This window comes from Trachypithecus francoisi, unplaced genomic scaffold, assembly GCF_009764315.1.
Source record: "Trachypithecus francoisi isolate TF-2019V2 unplaced genomic scaffold, Tfra_2.0 Lachesis_group8, whole genome shotgun sequence".
Taxonomy (NCBI): domain Eukaryota; kingdom Metazoa; phylum Chordata; class Mammalia; order Primates; family Cercopithecidae; genus Trachypithecus; species Trachypithecus francoisi.
The window spans coordinates 120,865,253-120,878,378 of NW_022681473.1; positions in this window are offsets into that span (position 1 = coordinate 120,865,253).

Sequence of the window (13,126 nt, forward strand, 5' to 3'; positions counted from 1 at the left end):
AATGCAAAGGAAAATTCCTGAAGGAAATTAAAAGTGCTACTCCAGTGAACACACAAATGATAAGAAAGCAAAACAGTCTTGTTGCTGACATAGAGAAGGTTTTGGTGGTCTTGATAGAAAGTCAAACCAGCCACAACATTCTCTTAAGCCAAAGCCTAATCCAGAGCAAGGTTGTAACTCTCTTCAATTCTATGAAGGCTGAGACAGGTGAGGAAGCTGCAGAAGAAATGTTTGAAGCTAGCAGAAGTTAGTTGATGAGGTTTAAGGAAAGAAGCCATCTTTATAACATAGAAGTACAAGGTGAAGCAGCAGGTGCTTATGTAGAAGCTGCAGCAAGTAATCCAGAAGATATAGCTAAGATCATTGATGAAGGTGGCTACACTCAACAACAGATCTTCAGTGTAGCTGGAGCAACCTTGTGTTGGAAGAAGGTGCCACCTGGGATTTTCATAGCTACAGAGGAGAAGTCAATGTCTGGCTTCAAAGCTTCAGGACAGGCTGACTCTCCAGTTAGGAGTTAATACAGCTGTTGACTTTAAGTGAAAACCAAAACTCATTTATCATTCTGAAAATCCTAGGGCCCTTAAGAATTATGCCAAAGCTACTCTGCCTGTGCTCCATACATGGAACAACAGAGCCTGGATGACAGCATATCAGGGTTTACTGAATATTTTAAGCTCACTATTAAGACCGACTTCTCAGGAAAAAAAAAAAGATACCTTTCCAAATATCACTGCTTATCGACAATTCACCTAGTTACCCAAAAGCTCCAATGAAGATGTACAAAGAGATGAATGTTGTTTTCACGCCTGCTAACACAACCTCCATTCTGTAACCCATGAATCAAAAACAAATTTCAACTTTCAAATGTTATTATTCAAGACACACATTTTGTAAGGTTATGGCTGCCATAAATAGTGATTCTTCTCATGGGTCTGGGCAAAGTAAACCGCAAACCTTCTGGAAAAGGTTCACCATGCTAAATACCACTAAGAACACTTGTGATTCATGAAGGGAGGCCAAAGTATCCACATGAACAGGAGCTTAGAAGAAGTTGATTCCAAGCCTCACAGATGACTTTGAGGGGTTCAAGATTTCAGTGGAGGAAGTAACTGCAGAGGTGGTGGAAACAGCAAGAGAACTAGAACTAGAAGTGGAGGCTAAAGATGTGACAGTCTCACAGTAAACTTGAATAGATGAGGAGCTGCTTCTCATGGATGAGCAAAGGAAGTGGTTTCTTGAGATGGAAACGACCCTTGGTGAAGATGCTGTGAACGTTGTTGAAACAACAACAAAGGATTCAGAATATGCCATAAACTTAGTTGATAAAGCAGCGGCAGGATTTGAGAGGACTGTCTCCAGTTATGAAAGAGGTTCTACTGCGGGTAAATTGCTATCAAACAGCATCACTTGCTACAGAGCAGTCTTTCGGGAAAGGAAGAGTGGGGCACAGTGCAAGGGATTAGATAGCACAGAGAGTGGAAAAGACAGTGGAATGCAGAGAGGCCAAAAGTAGCTCTGTAAGCATCATAGTGGTTCACAGGGCTTCCATTTACCTACATCTACTTCGGAAAAAAATCAGGATGTACGCACAATACAATACTACAGATTTAGAAGTGGCACCTTAAATCTGGGAGGCAGAAAGGAAATTGGAAAGAGAGAATATTTCAGGACACACCCTGCTAACTTGGCAGCCTGAGGAGGAAAAAAACCCAAACCTGTCTCATCTCACACATAGTAATCTCAATTGTTCTTTCAAAATGAAATTGGGTGATTGCCTGTATTATGTTCCAAAATGGAACACCATCCAAAACTCACTGTTACGGGGCAAAACTCCAATCTTCCATTAAGAAATGGAATCTGGGAAACATATTTGGCTCTAAAATAGCTTAAACAGGCTGCTTGAACCTCTTGACCTTGACCACAAAGATTGAACTGGGAGGTTTAAAACACGAGAGAGAGAATTTAAAATTCACTACTCCTACTACTGCCACTGTTAATAATAATAATAAACAATGTACTGAGTGCACGCAGCATATCCAGTTCTAAGGTAAATGAATTACACGCATAATCTCAATTAGCTGGCCTAATAACCGTAACTTTACATGTAGAAAACTGAGGCCCAGGATAAGATTAGAATATCAAGAGTCAAGATCTCCCTTGAAAGCCCCAGTCCTTCCCTTCTTACCATGGGCACATCGGAAGTTTGCTGTGCTTAGTACAGAGAGAATCCCATTCTGAAGAAGGTGGGAATCCCACGTGTGTGTGAAAAGCACAACTGTTGTGATGGAAATGGGAGGTTGGTGCGAGGCCAGGAGCAGGGGCTGCGGATGGTCGAGGTCAACAGGGGAACAAAAACCGGAGGCAAAGCAGGATCCCTGCAAAAGCACAGGCTGCTTCAGTGGAGAGTAAAGCAGGACTGTGAAACTGCCTCTTCTGCTCTATTTTCCACCATCGCCCTCCCCCTCTCCATCTGTCTGTCTCTTCCCTTTTCTCTCTCACTCTGTCTCTTCTCCCTTTGCAAATCTTCAGCTGCTAATTTCCATCCGACACGTTTATGAATTAATTCCAACACTTTTCTCTCTCTGTCAAGATATCCCGCTTTCGAATCTCCCCCACCCTTTGGCAATGCGCGCATTTCATTCCCCACACTGTTTTACCGACAATTCCCAGACGTGGTGATTTGGTCTGACATCTTCGTGTATGCCATCAACCCATGTTACTGGGGCCCCGAAGAGAATACTGGAGACTGGGGCTGCAGCTGGACAACCCTGTAACTGGGGTGAGGCTGCAGTGATGCTGAGGACACAGCGGGGCTAAGGGGAGAAGCAGCAGGGACGGCGATGAACACCCTGCCCCTTGCTGCTGAATCTAGCAGCCTCCATCTAGAGCAAAGCTGCCAGATTCTGAAAAAGGGCATGACTTTCTTCTTCAATAGCAAGGGTCTGTCAGAAATAAACCCTCAGCATCCTCATTTTAATTAACGGAAAACTAATAAATAGTGCTGGGCAGGGAATCCCAAAAATAGCTTTCCTGGAGATACAGAAACTGACACACGAGCAGCACCCTGAGCTGAGCTGCAGCCCAGTGTCTTTTCAGCTTTGAAACAGGATGTTTCTAAGCACATGGACACAGTAGAAGAATGGATTCTAAGATTTTTACATCTTAAATAAAAAAAGATACATTTTAAGGATAAGCAGCACAAAGATATGCGTAGCTCTAAAGAGCACGAGATACAAGCAAATAGTGTATAGAGTGCCTGACATGGCAGTTCTGGATACATGTTTGAAAGATAGTCTCAATGATGGGTGGATGATGGACACATTTAAGGTAGAAGAGTCAAGCGATGCTATTTGTAGATGTGGCAAGGGGAAGAAAAGTCAGTGCCAAGCACACTGATGTGAGATGTAATTCTATTACCTAAATAAGTGTGAAGAATGGTAAATATAAATAGACCCACAGGGCCGGGGTACGTAACTGAAAAAAACCAAAGTTTCAGACTTGGCAGAAGTTAGGTCAGCTCTGTGGCCTTTAGTTTCCTCATCTGTACAATGAACCCCTTCGATTGATGATTTGCAAAGCCTCTTTCAGATGTAAGAGCCTACAGATCCCTGGCCATTGCTGAACCACTGGCCTTTCTAGGAAAATACTGACATTTCCATCTCTCTCTGCATTAGTCCCTGTTGCTTCTGCCTTATGAAAGGTCTTCCTCTGCCAGCCAAATTACAAGTCTTGTCTCTAAGGTCAGGCTCAGAAGTTACCTTCCCTGGGCAGTCTCCCAGTTTCCTCTGCAAAAGCAATCCCTCTGTCTTCTGGATGTCCTCAGAATTCCATCCTCCATACCGTAATCTTGTTACAATGTATTTGACCTAGTTGAGTCCAGGACACTTTCTCTTTGCTACTGTATTGAGGTCTTTCTCTATTCTCAGTACCAAGCACAATGCTTGGCAAAGAGGCCATGCTTAATGCATGTTTGCTAAATGAATGAGTGTGACACTTTTCCATAGGAGGTCCATTTTCATCCTGGCATTTGTTTTAACTGGATGCTTGTAACACTATACAACAGAGGGCCAAGGAGGCTTCTTGATGAATCATCTCAGGAAGAAAACTGAGCAAGGGGAAAGCATGGCACAGAAACCAGCCCCATTATCTCAGCCAATCCCGACCCAGGCTCTCTCTGCCTGCACACCCTCCCCCATCATCATGAACACAGCATCTGCAGACCAAGAGTGTGCCTGGGAACTCACATTCCTTTGCAATTAGCAAGCTCCCACATGGTAAACAGACTAATTTTGCCTGTGCATCATCAGTTTGCCTAGTCAGTGATTTCCACTCAGAGCTTGAGGAAAAGATTTTAAAGTCTAGACCGTCGCGTGAGAGAACAGAAATTGTGGACCAAAGGAAAACCCTGCTATTATTCTCATATTTGTCACAGAGGGGCACCCAGTGAAAAACATGTCATTTATTTCTTTAAACACACTCCCTGAGTGGGCAAGTCTGTGTTTAAAACCACATTCCCACCGACCCCAGCCTTGGCTGTGCTCTGTACCATCCCCACCTTCAAGCCCTCCTCTGGGAAAGAAGGCTGTGACTAAGGTTGTGGGAGGCACTATTTGGATCCATTTATGGGCGGGCACTTCACTGCATTTGAGTTTTCAGTCTCTGCTGTATTTCGTACAATATTTACTTTACACCAGGAGCTCTCCAACTTAGCTTTTTGCTTCAGCACCTCCAACCTCAGAAGCACTTCATCTCCACCAGCCTGCCTTCCCCCAGTAGATAAGAAGACAAGACAGAGACTGTTTTCTCTGCCAGACAGAGCAGGGGGCCTGCTTGACACAGCACAGAGGAATCTCTGAATGGGGACCCGCAGCTGTGAGGCCTGACACCACCCCTGGGCTCCGACATGGGAAACTGGCATGTCATTATCTACTCTGCCACTAGAACCCCAGACGCATGCAGGGTGGACTTCAGGTTACTTTGAAAATTGCTGTGTCATAGACTTTAGGATCTGGGAGGGGCCTTAGATACCATTTTTGTAATGGGTTAACGTTAACATCTCCCATGTGCAATTCCCAACTCATGGCCGGCCCTCAGGTTCTGCTCGAAGATTTCCAGGAACACAACAATCACTACGCCACAAACTGTCTTCATGATTGACTGGTGGGCCGGGCGTGGTGGCTCACGCCTGTAATCCCAGCACATTGGAAGGCTGAGGCGGGCGAATCACGAGGTCAAGAGTCTGAGATGAGCCTGGCCAATATGGTGAAACCCCTCTCTACTAAATTAGTAGAGAAAAATTAGGCAGGCGTGGTGGTGCGTGTCTGTAATCCCAGCTACTCAGGAGGCTGAGGCAGGAGAATCGCTTGAACCCAGGAGGAGGAGGTTGCAGTGAGCCAATATCGCGCCACTGCACTCCAGCCTGGGTGACAGAACGAGACTCCATCTCAAAAAAAGAAAAAAAAAACTTGGTAGCACTTGCAGTGAGGATGTTCTTCCTGCTTCCACTTCCTTCACCATTCTGATAGAGAAGAAAAGTGAGGGAGCAGAGGATGCCCAGGTCTAGGTTGTCAGCAAACATTAGCTCTTCTTCCTATCCTTATTATGATATTATTATTATTAATTGTTGCTGGTCTTTTTTTTGTTGTTTATTATTATTCTACATTCGGACATTGTCTCTGTTCTCATTCTACCTATATCCTAGCTGCACGTTAGGGTTGGGCATCTAAGATTTCAGGGCCACCAGCTGCTTCTTGAACCCTTCTGTAGTTGGAATTGAGTTTAGTCGTCTCCTCATTCGATATCAGTTCAGGTGAGCAAATGTATATTGCAGGTCAAGCTTGTGCCCACTCTGCAAGCAGCCATTGTGTGGAGGAGGGAAGCCTCCAGAGGCTGGCAGAGAAATCCTTCTGTGTGGAACCCAGAGGGCAAGACATACCTAATGGCGCTATTGAGAGGAAAGTCAAAGTCCAGGAAACACCTGAAGGTGCAGAGGGAATGGCAAAGGAAGTGAGAGAAGAAGGATACATAGGTAAAAGAGAAGAATCTTTTCTGTACGTGTCTGAATCATGCTGACTCCAAAAACACATGGGAATATTATTTGAAGCAACAGAGAGAATCTCCAGTTACAAGCCGGGTGTGCCATCTTCATGATGCTGCTTTTCATAGCAGACATGTTATGTAACAGATGTTAGCATGACATTATGGTAAGAGCTTGGACTTTGCAATAAATCCTTCAGATGTGGGTTCAAATCCTGGTTCCACCCCTGAGTAACTATGAACTGAAGATAAATGCCACAACCTGTGTGAGCCTTATTTTCTCATCCAAAAAATGAGGATGATAATGGCCCTACTTGGCTAGGAAGTGACTGCATGCGAGAGTACATAAAATGTCTAGAAACATTTGTTAAGAAAGCCATTTGTTCCTTCTCAACCTCCGAACCTGCTCACCAGTCCTCCCTGTTACATCCTACCGCTTCCTCCTGCCCAGTCGCTACCTTACAAGGCTCTGCCAAACTTCCACTTCTCCATGACCTTACAGTTAGCACTGGGGTCCTCTGATCCCCTCAGCAGGCACATGTGGATGACACATTTGGACAAGGAATAGTGGGTAATACTACTACCTGCTATGTAGATTCTATCATTCCTTTATGGAGGCCAGAGAGGAAGCTGTTAAACGCCCATTTTGAAAATGAGAAAACTGAGGCTCAGAAAGTTTATGTGACTTGCCCAAAGCCATCAAGCAGAAACTGGTGGATTCAGACCTCGATCACTGACTTCAAATCTCTGCATTCCTTATGTTGCAACACACTATATTTTGCATCTTTTTTCCTGAGATGTTATTCTTATGTACCTAATTAGACAGTTTGTGTCTTTGGAGACCGTAACCATTTTCTATACTTTTCTGTATCTCTCACTGCCTGGGTGACACAAAGTAGGAAAACAACTAGATAAGCAGAGTTCAGATCTTCACCCTATCACTTGTAAGCTGTGCAGCCTCGGGAAGTTTATTCATCCTCGCCAGCCTCATCTTCCTCATCTGGAAATAAGTACTGAAGTGTTACCTCTTCTTTCATTTCTCTCTCTCTCTCTTTTTTGCGGGGAGGGGGTAGAAAAGAGTTTGTAAAAGTTGGTGTTAATTATTCTTCAAATGTTTGATAGGAATCACCAGTGAAGCCATTTGGTCTTAGGCTGTGTCGCGTGTGTGGGAGATTTTTAAATTACTAGTTAAACCTCTTGCCTATTTAGAGTTTCTATTTCCTTTACAGTTGGTGTTAGTAGTTTGTGAATTTCTAGGAATTTAGCTATTTCATCTAAGTTATCTAATTTATTGGCACACAATTTTTTTTGTTCTGTTGTTGTTTGTTTGTTTGTTTTGTTTTTGAGACAGTCTCGCTCTCTTGCCAGGCTGGAGTGCAGTGGTGTGATCTCGGCTCACTGCAACCTCTGCCTCCCAGGTTCAAGCAATTCTCCTGCCTCAGCCTCCCAAGTAGCTGGGACTACAGGCACATGCCACCACACCCAGCTAACTGTATTTTTAGTAGAGACGGGGTTTCACTATGTTGGCCAGGCTAGTCTCTATCTCTTGACCTTGTGCTCCCCCCGCCTTGGCCTTCCAAAGTGCTGGGATTACAGGCGTGAGCCATTGCGCCCAGCCAGCACAATAGTGTTTTATTATTATTCTTATTTCTGTGAGGTCATTAATAACGTCCCTTCTTTTATTTCTAATTTTAGTAATTTGCATATTTTCTTTTTTTCATGTTCAGACTAGCCAAAGGTTTGTCAATTTTGTGGATATTTTCAAAGAATCAATTATTGGTTTCATTTATTTTCTGTACTATTTATATTATTTATTAATTTCCACCTATCTTTATTATTTTCTTTTTCTGCTTTAGTTTTAGTTTACTATTTTTTTCCCATTTTATTGAGGTGGAAGGTTAGATTATTGATTTGAAAATTTTTCTCTTTTTAAATATAGGTGTTTGCACCTAAAAATACGTCTTTAAGCAATGCTTTAACTATATTTCCTATGTTTCTCTATGTTGTGTCTTTATTTTCATATGTTTCAAAATATTATCTAATTACCCTTGTGAGTGTTTTTCTTTGATTCATTGGTATTTGAATTTGTTAATTTCTATACTTTTTAATTTCTCAATTTTTTGTTATTTATTTCTATTTTAGGGTTATTGTAGTCAGATACTACACTGTGTGATTTTGATCAAGTCACATGCTATACTTTCTATTATTTCAATCATTTAAAGTTTATGAAGACCTGTCTTATGGCCTAGCATCTGCTGTATTCTGGAGAATGCTCCATATGTACTTGAGAATAATGTATCTTCTGTTGTGGTCAAGTGGAGTGTTTCATGGATGTCTTTTGGTCACATTCTGTTGTGGTCGAGTGGGGTGTTCCATAGATGTATTTTGGTTATACTTGGTTCATCATGGTGTTCTTGTCTTCTGTTTCCCTGTATCATCTGCTTCGTTTTATATATATTATTAACAATGAAGTATTAAAATCCCCAACTATTATTGTTGGATTGGTTATTTCCCTCTTCTTTTAAATCAATATTTGCATGGTATATTTTGAGGCTCTGTGATTTGTTGCACTTATGTTTATAACTTTTGTATATTCCTGATGGATTGACCTTTTTATCATAGTAAAATGTCCCTCAGTCTGCAGTAAATTTTGTTGCTTTAAAATATATTTTGTGAAATAGCCACTCCAGCATTTTAATTCCTGTTTACATGGAATATATATTTTTATTTTTTAAAGTTCAACCTACTTGTATCTAACATGTCTCCCATAGATAGTATGTAGTTGGATTTTATCATTTTTATCAAGTCTAACAATCTCTGCCTTTTGATTGAATTGTGTAATCTAGTCACATTTAATGTTACTAGTGATGTACTTAAATTTACTTTTTTACTACATGTCACATGTCTTTTTTGTTCCTCTATTTGTCCTTTGCTGCTTTCTTCCATATTATATGCAACATTTCAATCCCTTTAATATTAATCATTTTTCACTCTATTTTATTGAGATATTTTATTAGTGATTGCTCTAGGGCTTACTGTATATGTCTTAACTTATCAGAATCTACTTCAAATTTATACTTATTTAGTTTCAATGAGACATAGAAATATTTACTTCCACATAGTTTTATGCCCTTTTCCCACTTTTTGTTTCTTATACATATTACAACTGTATTGTTACAAACCAACAATACATTTTTATAAACTACTATTTCATTAATTATATGACTTTTACAGAAGCTGACAAAAGAAAGGAAAGCAAGTATCTATTTAGAGAGTTGATTGTATTAACCATCTTATTTGCCATTTCTTGTTTTCTTTATTTGACCCTGTGGAATCACGTCACCATCTGATGTTATTTCATTACTCTAATACAAGTGTGGGCCCACCCACCACTTTTACTGCTGTTATCATCAGATAAATTACATTTCTGTATATTATAAGCACAACAATACAATTATATACATATCGCTTTCTACAATTGTTTTCTTTAATCAATTAAGAAAGAAGGATTGTAAAAGGCATTTTATTTTTAATTATTTATTTTAACTATAAAAGGCATTTATACTGCCTTTTATAATTGCATAATTACTTTTATCAGTAATATTTGCTTTTTTGTATCAATTTAAATTACTCTCTAGAGTCCCTTTCTTTCAGCCTAAAGACTATGCTTCAGTATTTCTTGTAAGGTGGTCTGCAACCAAGGTTTCTCACGGTTTTTGTTTGCCTAGAAATGTCTTTATTTCACCTTCTTTTTTTTAAATTAAGGAAATAATGTCTTCAGAGTATGGTTAGGTTCACAACAAACTTGAAACAAAGGCGCAAATGCAGAGCCTCCCTCATCTGTTACAATTGCTGAACCCACACTGATACATCATTGTCACCTACAGTTTGTAATTTTCATTAGGGTTCACCTTTGGTGTTCTACATTCTGTAGATTTGACAGATATATATCGACACATTTATCTTGTATGGATTTTGTTAGGTTTCTAGTTAAGTATTTTATTTTGGTGGGTGCTGATATAAATAATATTGTGCTTTTAATTTCAAACTCCACTTGCTCATTACTGGTATATAGGAGGGTGGTTAAATTTAGCATGTTTACTCTCTTAGTCTGTTTTTCTGTTGCTTATAATGAAATATTTAGAACTGGATAATTTGTTTTTAGAAACAAAACATTTCTGACAGTTTTGGAGGCTGGAAAGTCCAAGGTTAAGGGCCACACTTAGTGAGAGCCTTCTTGCTGGTGGGGCCGGGCATCCCAAGGAAAGGGGGCTAAGCATGCTCGCTTGCATCTCTCTTCCTCCTTGAAATTCTCAGCTTCAAATAGTATTTTTTTTCTCTTTTCTTCCTCTTGTTATAAGGTTACCAGTACCACCCCTATGATAACCCATTAATCCATGAAGCCACGAATGAATTAGTCCATTCATGAGAGCAGAGCCATCATAACCCAATCACCTCTTAAAGTCCCCGCCTCTCAATCCTGCCACATTGGCGATTAAATTTCAACACGAGTGTGGGAGAGGACAAATAATTTAAACATATCATTAATCTTTTATCTTGCAATCTTGCTATGACTGCTTATTAGTTCCAGGAATTTTGTTGTTGTTATTGATTCTTTCAGATTTTCTATGTGGACTATCATATCATCAGCAAATAGATTTACTTCCTCCTTCCCTATTAATATGCTTTTCTTCCCTTTTCTTGTCTTGGACTTCCAGTACAAAGTTTAAAAGGAGTGGTGAGAGAGGATATCCTTGCCTTGTTTCTCATCTTAGTGGAAAAGCTTCTAGTTTTCACCTTCATTTTTAAAAATTCATGGTTTTATTTTATTTTTTATTTCCATAGGTTTTTGGGAACAGGTGGTATCTGGTTACCTAAGTAACTTCTATAGTGGTGATTTGTGAGATTTTGGTGCACCCATCACCGCAGCAGTATACACTGAACCAAATTTGTAGTCTTTTATCCCTCACCCCCTTCCCACCCTTTCCCCCAAGTCCCCGGAGTCCATTGTGTCATTCTTATGCTATTGCATTACCTTCATTTTTTAACGTTAGTTTTGCTTGATAAACTATTTTTCATTGACTCTTTTAAAAATATCATTTTAAATGTGTCATTCTACTGCCTTATAGTCTCCATCGTTTCTAATGAAATGTCCTCTGTTAATATTATTGGAGAGTCCTTGGATGTGATAAGTTAGCTTTCTCTTGCTGCTTCCAAGATTTACTTTGTTTTTGTCTTTCAGCCTTTTCTCTATGATGCTTATGGGTGTGGCTGTTTTCACATTTATCCTACTTGGAGTTTGTTACATTTATTAGATGTGTAGGTTAATTTTTTTAGCAAGTTTTTGAAGTTCTCAACTTTAAATATTTCTTCTTTCTCTCCTCTTGTTCTGGGACTGCCCCCTCCCTGCCAACCCCGCGCCCTGGGCTCACTGTGTTTAAGTTGTTGTACTTAATGGTATCCCATATATCCTTGTGGCTCTGTTCACTTTTCTTCACCCTTTTTTCTCTGTTTTTCTGATTGCATACTTTCTATCAACATATATTTAAGTGCATTGATTGTTTCTTTTGCTAGTTGAAGTTTATTGCTGAGCCCCTCTCATAATTTTTTTAAACTTAGGTTATATTTTTCAAATACAGAATTACATTTTGCTTCTTTTTGGGCTCAATTATGTCTTATCAATATTCTCTATTTGATGAAGCATTGTCATCATACCTTTACATTATTTCATTAAGCATGATTCCCTTTAGTTTTTTTTAACATATTTATTATGTCTGTTTGAAGTCTTTGTTAAATCTGACATCTGTGGCCTCTCACAGGCAGTTCCTGTTGCTGTATTTTTTCTTGTGAAAAGTCACACTTTCCTGAGTTTTTTCATGTCTCATAATTTTTTGTTGAAATCTGAATATTTTATATAACAATTTCAGCAACTCCGGACACTGACCCTCCCCGCTCTCTCATTTGCTTGTTTGTTTAGTGACTCATCCATTTCCCTCTTCATGGTTTCCAGGTCATGGTGCCCCCTCAACTTCTACCTTAGAGGAGCCAAGTGCATCAGGGCCCCTCCTCTTTCACATATCCTTCATTGTGTGTTTTCAAAATACATTTTCTTCACTTTTAAATTCATTTTACTGTTTGAACATCCTCAAAGAATTATATAGGCACACACAAAATATTTTATTTATACTTAGAGAAGTATTGCCTGAAGTCTAATTACCCTTTTGGGAAGGGTGTGTTTGAATACGGAGAATCATACAAATGAAAATGCAAAGAAGAGAAATATTAGGACCAAAAAAAAATCAGCTTTTCCTTAATTTAAAAGAAGATCAAGCTATTATAACAGCTTTTGAAAAGTCCAGAATCGTATTTACTTGATTTTGCACATACCAGGCTGATCTCCTTTGGAATCTCGTAGCATCAGTGCCTATAGAGTATAGTTAAAATGATTTATTGTGGCATTCATGGTTCTTTATAATAAATACTTTTTTCCACCTGTGAAAAATTTATTTTTAATAAAGTCATTTTTCCATAAATAGCACATAAACCCTTATTTCAATCAAATGTCATTCACTGTCTCCATATACATTTTGGCCTATGTTGTTTCTCCTACTCAAGATAATCTTACTTTTCCTTTCTGTCAGGGCGAGTTCTGTCTTTTCTTCTCACAGCTTAACTCTTACCTTCTTCTAGGAAAAGCCTCCTGCAGTACCCATAGCTGAAGACATCTTAAATTTCTCTTAGTTACTACAGAATTTACTTCATCTATCTTTCCTTTGGCAATTAGAAATTCCCTACCTTATGTTCTCTACTCTATTAGCTTCTTGCCAGTTAAACTGTGCATTGTTTTCCTGGTGTTCTAGCTACTCGAGGAGACCATCACCTGCTTGGCTACAGTGGCAGAGTCTTCAGTTCTCTCTCAATCCCTTACAGCACAGCACTAAGAGGACTTTAACCTTTTATACACAGTGACCGACTGTCACAAAGAAGCCTTTCTTTTCTAGATGTTGAGAAAGAAGGAAAGCTGAAAAACAACAGCTTTTAAAATTCCTCTAGCTGATGGCTCTGACGAGATTGAAGAATGCCTTAA